This window comes from Mirounga leonina, unplaced genomic scaffold (genome assembly GCF_011800145.1).
Source record: "Mirounga leonina isolate KUSES-001 unplaced genomic scaffold, KU_Mleo_1.0 Mir_166, whole genome shotgun sequence".
Lineage (NCBI taxonomy): Eukaryota > Metazoa > Chordata > Mammalia > Carnivora > Phocidae > Mirounga > Mirounga leonina.
Window position 1 is genome coordinate 26,024,537 of NW_023270418.1, and position 9,645 is coordinate 26,034,181.

The following is a 9,645-nucleotide window of genomic DNA, read 5'->3' on the forward strand; positions in this document are numbered from 1 at the left end:
CAGTTAGGAGTAGTGTTTTCCGAGAAGCAGAGTGACACGGGTTTCCACGGGTTAGTCAGCTGGAGGTCTGCATCTGGACTTCGGAGGTGACTGGCCTGGGTTACCCTGGGCGAGCTGCTTAACCTCGCTGAGCCTCGGTTTCCTCCTCTGTCAATTCAGGTAACAGTACCTAATTAAGGAGGCGGGAGGTGAAGGATGGAACTGGGGCTTGTGGTGCTGCAGGGCAAATGCTGAGCACGGTGCTCAGTAACACAGCAAGGGTTCATTGTTGTTACTGCTATGGCTATTTTTAGTATTATTATTTCCAAAGACCTGGTGATAGGATGCTTCCAGACACTTCCTGACTCCTCCCCGAGCCTCAGATTGCTCTTGGTAAAATAGAGGGGAGGTGTGGGTTCCTGAGATGAGGCAAAGGCCAGTCAGTACAGATATGAGCTCAACACAGCATGTTAAGAGTGAGTGGTGATACCCACAAAGCTCTGTGGCAATGTGAGCAACTGCCCAGGAAGACCTCAGACAAGAGGGGATCCCTCAACAGTTAAGCCATCAAGCCCAGAGAGGAATTCACATTTGCTGAGTGGCTACCAAATGCTGGGCACTTGCCAAACAAAAACTATTAAATCCCCAAAACAGCATGGGCTCACCTCAACCTCACAGCTTTTCACAGCGGGAGAAGGCTAGCGGCTGGCAGCTGGAACGTGGTGGGTGGAGGCAGGATGCAAAGTCAGATCTTCTGGCTTTTAAGTGTGGTCCTTTCCGGGCCTCCAGGCCAGGAGGAAGAGCAAGAGCAAAGGCTTAGCAATGAAAAAGGCACAGGGAGTTCTCTCTGGCAGGCTCTGATGGCTTCACCTCTTAAAATTCATTACTGGCTCCCAGAAGTTCCAGACCAAGGTCAAACTCCTTAGCTTAACACAAGGTGCCCTAGAATAAGGGTTCTAACCCAAAACAGTTATGGATCCCTTTGAGAATACAATATGCAATGTTTTGAGTCCACTCCCTGTGAAAATGCATGTGTGAACATGAGCACACATACACACATCTTCACATTCAAATTTCAGGGTTCTGTGGGCCCCCTCCCTGGGATCTAGAGGTTCATGGGCCCCCATGGCTTTAATGCTTGCCCTTCTTCATCCCCAACACATTTCCACATTTTCCCCTCGTGGACGGTCAGCTTCATGAGGGCGAGGGCCTGGTCTGCCCTGTTCCCTTCTGTATGCCCAGCACCTAGAACAGCCCCTGGCCCCTAAGAGGCCCTCAGCAAGCACCTGTGGAATGAAGTGTGAAGCCAGCTGGTTTCATACCTCCTTGCCTTTGCACCTGCTCTTCCTTCTTGCGGGCATGACAGATTGCCCTCTTCATTTCTAATGTACTCCTCCTTCACAACTCACCTCAAGTTTTACCTTTTCCTGGAAGCTGTCTGGTCTCCTAAGCTGGGTTTGGGGCCCTGCGCATGTATTCCCCAAAACACTAGTCTCACCTCCACTGAAGGCCTCCCAGTGACCTTGACTCCTTGGTTGAGTGTCTGCCTCCTCCCCGTGAGCTATAAATCTCCTGGGGGCCCACAGCCACGTGGTAGGTGTAGGCCTGTCTCCTATCCCGGCACCTGGCATGTGAAGAGCCCCTGGGAACACTTGTTGAATAAATGAAAGGGAGTGGTGGGACATGAAGCTGAAAAAATAAGCTGGGGGACCTCTGCGAGGCCAAGGACTTCCAGTGTTGTGAGATGGCCCACAGGAGCTCCTGGATTGTGTTTTGGTAGTGTTTTCTTGTTTTCTTTTTCTTTTCTCTTCTTTTCCTTTACTTTCTTTTTTCTTTTCTTCTCTTTTCTTTCCTTTCTTTTCCTTTTAAGGATGGTGATAGATGTGGTCGAGTGTGCTTAATGAATGGAGGATATATTGGAAAGGAGAGAGAACTTATGACAGTTTAAAAACCTTAAAGCCACTGTTAATAGTTCAGATGAAAAAAAAAAAAAAAAGGGAAGAGACCGGAGATACATTTCTGTATCAGACTTGATAGGATTTCTCAGCCCCCCTCCCTACCCCAGGAGTAACCCTTTTCTCGACTCCGTCTCCCTGACACCACCCCCAATCACATGGGCTCTCCTGCTGGCTGCAGCCTGCTTCACAGCTGGGCCAGCAGCAGCATCCGCTCCGGAGTCACACAGGCTGGGTCCTGATCCTGAGTCTGCAGCTGATGAGCTGTGCGATTTTGCCCAAGACATGCACACTCCTGAGCCTCACTCTTCTAGTCCTTTAAGTGCTGGAAATAATGGTATCCAGTTCACTGTGGAAGAACTTATTTCTTCTGTCTAATAAATAGTTATTATAAACTTTTGCATGAAGAATGTAAATAAAATGGTGCAGCCGCTTTGGAAAACAGGCTGGCAGTTCCTCACGTAGTTAGCATAGAGTTACCACATGACCCCGCAAATTCCGCTTTTAGGAATATACCCCAGAGAACTGAGAACAGCCATAGACACAGAAATTTGGACACAAGCGTTCATAGCGGCGTGATTCAGAAGAGCCGAAGAGTGCAAGCAACCCAATTGTCCATCAACTGGTAGATGAACACAATGTGTGTGTACTAATCTCCAACGTAATCATATTTGGTCATAGCAACTCATGCTGCTCCCACATGGAAGAACCTTGTAAACATTGCTCAGTGAAAGAAGCCAGACACAAAAGGCCACATACTGTATGACTGCACTTATATGAAGTGCCCAGAATAGGCAGATCCACTGAGACAGAAGTGGATTCGTGGTTGCCAGGAACTGGAGGAGGGAAACATGGGAAGTGGTGGCTAATGGGTGTGAAGTTTCTTCTTGGGGCAATGAAAATGTGCAATTAGGGGCGCCTGGGTGGCTCAGTCGTTAAGCGTCTGCCTTCGGCTCGGGTCATGATCGCAGGGTCCTGGGATCGAGCCCCGCATTGGGCTCCCTGCTTGGCGGGAAGCCTGCTTCTCCCTCTCCTGCTCCCCCTGCTTGTGTTCCCTCTCTCGCTGTGTCTCTCTCTGTCAAATAAATAAATAAAATCTTAAAAAAAAAAAGAAAATGTGCAATTAGACAGGGGTGATGGTTGTACAACTTTGTGAATATACTAAAATCCACTGAATTTTATACTTTAAAATATTTACTTTTAAAATTACAAAAAAAAAATTTTTTTAATCTTTAAAAAAAAAGAAAAGGGGCGCCTGGCTGGATCAGTTGGTAGAGCATGCGACTCTTGATCTTGGGGTTGTGAGTTCGAGCCCATTTCCATGTAGAGATTACATTAAAAAATAAACATAAATCTTTAAAATATTTAATTTTAATTTCTTCTTGGGTGCTTGGGTGGCTCAGTCGTTTAGGTATCTGCCTTCGGCTCAGGTCATGATCCAGGGTCCTGGGATTGAGTCCCACATGGGGCTCCCTGCTCCGTGGGGAGCCTGCTTCTCCCTCTGCCCCTCCCCTCTGCTTGTGTGCACTTGCTCTCTCTCATGCTCTCTCTCACACTCTGTCTCTCAAATAAATAAATGGAATCTTAAAAAAATAAAATATTTATGCGACGCCTGGGTGGCTCAGTCAGTTAAGCGTCTGCCTTCGGCTCAGGTCATGATCCCAGGGTCCTGGGACTGAGTCCCGCATAGGGCTCCCTGCTCAGTGGGGAGCCTACTTCTCCCTCTGCCTGCTGCACCCCGCCCCCGCTTGTGCTCGCTCTCTAGCAAATAAATAAATAAAATCTTTTTTAAAAATATTTAATTTTATGATATGTGAATTTATATCTCAATTAAAAACACACACATCTTTGCATGTGTCAGGCACTAAGGATTCGATGGTGAGTAGGATACAGACCTTACCCCCAGAGAATGCAAAGTCCAATGGGACAGAGGTAGGGATGAATAATTACACAGAAAGTGTAATTGCATCTAAAGGAGGTGCCAAAGAAGAGAGACATAGGGTGCTATGTCAGCATATCACTGGGGAAGGGGTTTAATCTAGACTGGAGGTCAGTGTGCTTGTACTCTGATTTGAAGATAGCTTCCCATGTCCTCATCAGTAGGATTTATCAGCCCCTCCAAAGAGGGGGACACAGTGCATGCGGAGGTCCTACGGCAGGAGGATGCCAGAGACATTCAGTGCTGAATGAAGGCCAGAATGGATGAAGCACGCAGAACGAGGGGACTGTGGTGTGAGGATGCAGCTGGAAAGATCTAAAATAGTAAGCGGGGGCACCTGGCTGGCTTAGTTGGTGGAGTGCGGGACTCTTGATCTTGGAGTTGTAAGTCTGAGCCCCATGTTCGGTGTAGAGATTACTTAAAAATAAAATCTTTATTTATTTATTTTTTTTAAAGATTTTATTTATTTAACAGAGAGAGACACAGCTAAAGAGGGAACACAAGCAGGGGGCGTGGGGGAGAGGGAGAAGCAGGCCTCCTGCCGAGCAGGGAGCCCGATGCGGGGCTCGATCCCAGGACCCTGGGATCATGACCTGAGCTGAAGGCAGATGCTTAAGGACTGAGCTACCCAGGCTCCCCAAAAATAAAATCTTTAAAAAAATCTTTTTAAAATAGTAAGTGCCCAATAATGACCACAAATGACCTTCCTCTTCCCTAACCCGCTCCTGCTCCATTGTTGCCTGTGTCTGTGAAAGTACCACCCGCCACCTAGTCACTTAGGCCACAAAACTGGTTACCCGACTTGCTCCCTGCCTCACCTTCCACATCCAACCTACTAGACAGCCTGTGGACCCTATCTTTAAAGACTTCTCGTCTTTATCCACTGCCATCCTGTAGCCCAGGTCCTCAGCAGCTACACCTCCACTCCCGCAGCCCTTTCAATCTGGCTTTTTTTTTTTTGTTTTTTAAAGATTTTACTTTTAAGTCATCTCTACACCCAACATGGGGCTTGAACTCACAGCCTCCAGATCAGGAGTCACATGCCCCACCGACTGAGCCAGCCAGGCGCCCTCTCAACCTAGCCTTTCTGATTCCACCTGTGCACATGACCCCACGCACGGTCCAGTCAGAATGATCTTCTGGAAACACGGATTTGATCAGACCGCTCTCCTTACAAGCTTCCCATGACACTTGGGCAAATATACAAACTCCCAGCAATGCTCCCAAGTCCGTCTGGGCCCCACCTGCAACCCCAGCCTCCCTTCTGGCCTCTCTCTTCTCTATGCTTTCACCATGGTGACCTCTTCAGGCCCGTTAACACCCCACGTTCTCCCATCTCAAGTTTCTCCTGGGCCTGGAACATTCCCCTGCCCCAGCCTATCTAACTAATCCTTCAGATTATGGCTTAATGGTCACTTCCTGGGTGAAGGCTCCTTGCCCGATTCCAGCAATAAATCCCCTTGCTATGTGATCTATATATATCTGAGTTTCCTTCTGATGAAATTCAACAAGATGTGTCTGTTTCGGGGGCGCCTCGGTGATCTGATCTGATCTGCCTTCAGATCAGGACATGATCCTGGGGTCCCGGGATGGAGCCCCACGTTGGGCTCCTGCTCGCAGGAAGTCTGCTTCTCCCTCTGCTCCCCTCCCCACCCCACTTGTGCTTGCTCACTCACTCTCTCAAATGAATAAATAAAATCTTAAAAAAAAAAAATGTGTGTTTCATCCAATGGACTGCGTGCGTGGGAGGACAAGGACCCATGCCCCCCTCCCTCACCACTACCCTCCCACCACTTAACATGGAACCCACCACTTACCTGGCCCTGCCGGCCAAACTCCACTCATCCTTCAAATCTCACTTACCACGTTCTGGGGTACGTCCTTCTCTGAGCACCCAGACTTGGAGGCACATTCCTCTATTTAGCCCCAGAGCTCCCAAACATCTCCTGTAGCACTTAACACAACTACAAAAGCAACTGGTTTTAGTATGTCTCCCCATTCAATTTTTCTATCGTTTGTCTTTGCCCCAGAACTTAAAACAATGCTCATCACAACACCCCCTTCAGGTCAGCCCACAAATATTTTTATGATGATCCCTAAAATTGTATGCAAAATCCTATGTGCATGTACATTTTTCTAAAGAACCATCCATGGCTTTTGTTGGAGTTTCACGGGGGCCCGAGGCCTGAAAGGAGTTAAGAACCTTCCCCCAGGAACTGAAGATGGTCTCTCCTTCAAAACAGCACTGGCAGCCCAGACTTCTACTATGCAAAACCGTCCCCACTAGCATACAGGTTCCAAGAGGGCAGGGATCTTTCTCTGTTTTGTTCAGTGATGTGCCCCAGATGCCCAGAACGGTGCCTGGCCCGTGCTGGTTCTAGGCGCAGAAAGATCATAGTCTCAACTGTAATAGTTGTGAAACTGTACATGTGTTGGTTAGCGATTCGCTATCTTGGTTTCTCTAGGTCAGGAGTCAGGATGCAGCTTAGAGGGGTCCTCCGCCTCAGTGGTGGCTCGCAGAGCTGTGAAATGTCAGCCGGGGCTGCAGTCGTCTGGAGAAGCATGTGCTTCTGAGCTCACTCGTGGGGTTGTCAGCAGGACTGAGTTCCTCGCTGGCCGGAGGCTGCCCTCAGTTCCTTCCACGCGGGCCTCTTCACAGGGCAGCTCACAAGATGTAAGCTTGCTTCGTCGTGGGAAGCAAGAGGAGAGAGAGAACGAACAAGACCATTCCAATCTCTTGTACCTTAACCCTGGAAACAACATCCTGTCGCCTCTGCTGAGGTGTCAGAAGCAAGTCTGTAGGTCTAGTGCACTCAGGGGAAGCAGATGGTACCAGGAACGACTGGCTTCGGGCAGGACCCCTGCGCCCCATCTAGAGCCTGCCTATTCCCAGACATCCACGTGTGTTCTCACCTAGCGTCCGGCTCACCTGAGAGCCCCGAGCAGGCACAGACCAAATGCCTACAGGTCAAGCAGAGGATGAGGGAAGAAATGAGCAGTGGGAGTTTTGCTGCTCATCCTTGGCTGCTGCCAAGCAGGAATGGAGGCTGACTGGTTAGATATTCTAAACTTTCAAAAGAAGTCAAATCCAGATTTTTGAGAGCCATTTCCTGATTTTATTTTTTATTTTTTTTAAAGATTTTATTTATTTGACAGAGAGAGACACAGCGAGAGAGGGAACACAAATGAGGGAGAGGGAGAAACAGGCTTCCCGCTGAGAAGGGAGCCCGATGTGAGGCTCGATCCCAGGATCCTGGGATCATGACCCGAGCCGAAGGCACCCCAACATTTCCTGATTTTAAAACTGATAATCTAGTCGGGGTACCAGTCGGTTAAAGCATCTGCCTTTGACTCAGGTCATGATCCCAGGATCCTGGGATCGAGCCCTGGATTGGGCTCTCTGCTCAGTGAGGAGCCTGCTTCTCCCTCTCCAGCTCCCCCTGCTTGTACGCTCTTTCTCTCTCAGATAAATAAAATCTTTTAAATAAATAAATACTGATAATCTAGCAAAAATACACAAGGCTGAGGAGTTTTGGACTCCGCTCTATGGCAGAAAGAACCTAAACTATCCTACCGCCCTATGTATGTGTGTTCCATTTCTCCTGTACCCCCTTCCGCTCCCCACAATATTCACGAGGGCTGGGACCAAGCAAATTCACTTTGGATACTTTCTGTAGCTCTTCGCATGTAGCAGCCAATAACAAATATTGTCGAATGAAATATGAAATTGCTGACATGTACCTCTTGAGGGAGCATCCCCATGTCCCCCCAATTCTAGAGGAGTGGTTAAAAGTGGGCTCTGCTGTCTGAACAAACTGGAATCCTGGCTCTGTCCCTTGTCTGTTGTGTAACCTTCAGCAAGTAACTAACTTGTCAGAGTTCAGCTTCTTCATCTGTAAAGTGAGAATAACCATACCCGCTTGGGAGTTGTTATAAGCGTTAACTGAACTAATACACTTCTTAGCACAGCACTGCAACCGAAGAGCTATTCTTACTGGCTCCCCGGCACCTCTCCCCTTAATCCATTCCCTACCACCCTCCTCCACTACCCACCCAACTGGCAGCCGGGCAGAGCCTCGGAAACGCAGATCTCTTTCACTGCCAGGGTTTACAGCCTCCAACAGTTTGCGGCTGCCCTGGGCAGGAGAAAATCCCAAACTCCTTTAACACAGCTTCTCAAGGCTCTTTTGGAGCTCTGCCTGCCCAGCCCCCAAGTCTCATCTCTCACCACCACCTCCTTTCACACTCGGCACTCCAGGCACACTGAAGCTGTTTCTTGAACGCGCCACACTTTCTGCCACTTCAAAGCCTTTGCAAGTACTATTTCCTCCAGCTGGAACCTCTTCTCTCCGCTCCCACTACCCCTTCCAAATGTTCCCGCTAGGCACTATCAGAATTTTTGATGTTCCTTGCTAAACCCGAGGGCAGGCACAGTATCTTTCTCACCACTGCCCTCTCCCTACCAAGAGGCCGCCGGCACCCAAGGGGCAAATAATAGGCCTTTGTGGAATTGCCCGCAGCCCTGCCGAGCCTGTGAGCAGACAGCGCCACCTGTTGACCCAAGCTTGCACTTCAGTACCTAGAAAGGAGCCTTCACTTTCTGCCTGCCGCTAAGGTCAGGGCGCTCGGCTTTGAGGGTTTCCCAGGGTCTGGGCGCCTGGGTGGCTCAGTCGTCGGGCATCTGCCTTCCGCTCAGGTCGTGATCCCAGGGTCCTGGGATCGAGCCCCGCATCGGGCTCCCTGCTCCGCAGGAGGCCTGCTTCTCCCCCTCCTACTCCCCCTGCTTATGTTCCCTCTCTGTGTCTCTGTGTCAAATAAATAAAATCTTTTAAAAAAAGAGAGTTTCCCAGGGTCTATCCAGTGTCTTCTCATACCAAACTCAGCAATAACAAACAAACAAGCTAACATTATCGAGCACTTAACCTGACAGAGATAGGCATTTTCCTAAGTGTTGCAGTTATTAACACGTTTCATTTTCACACCACTCAATCAAGGAGGCAGGCACCACTACTACCATGTTATGGATGGGGTCACTGAGGCAGTCGGCAGGTAAATGCCTCACCCAGGATCACACAGCTAGAAAATTCCACCCCAGGTGGTCTGGCTTGGGCCTGCACTTTTTTTTTTTTTTTTTTAACAGAGAGAGAGGTAGAGGGAGGGACAGAGGGAGAAGGAGATTTTTTTTTTTTTTTAAAGATTTTATTTATTTGAGAGAGAGAGACACAGCGAGAGAGGGAACACAAGCAGGGGGAGTGGGAGAGGGAGAAGCAGGCTCCCCGCAGAGCAGGGAGCCCGATGCGGGACTCGATCCCAGGACCCTGGGATCATGACCTGAGCCGAAGGCAGTCGCTTAATCAACTGAGCCACCCAGACGCCCGGAGAAGGAGAATCTTAAGCAGACTCCACACCCACCCTGCAGTGCCCAAGGCAGGGCTTGACCTCATAAGCCTGAGATCATGCCTGAACCAAAATCGAGAGTCGGATGCTCAACCAACTGAGCCACCCCGGAGCCCCTGGGCCTGCCCTTTTAAGCCCCAAACTCACTGCCTCTAGTGCTTCCTTTACTCCATGCCCAGTGACCTGGCGAGGTTCCATGCCCAACACCCACCTTTCTCTACTACAGAGGCACTGCCACAGGGCCATTGACGTCAACCAAAATCCCACCTGGAGCGAGCGAGCCACACATTCTGGAAGCCGCACAGCTCTCTAGGACACTCAGGAATTCGAGGCAGCGGTCTCCTCATGGAGACAGCAAGAGTGGCAGTCAGCCCC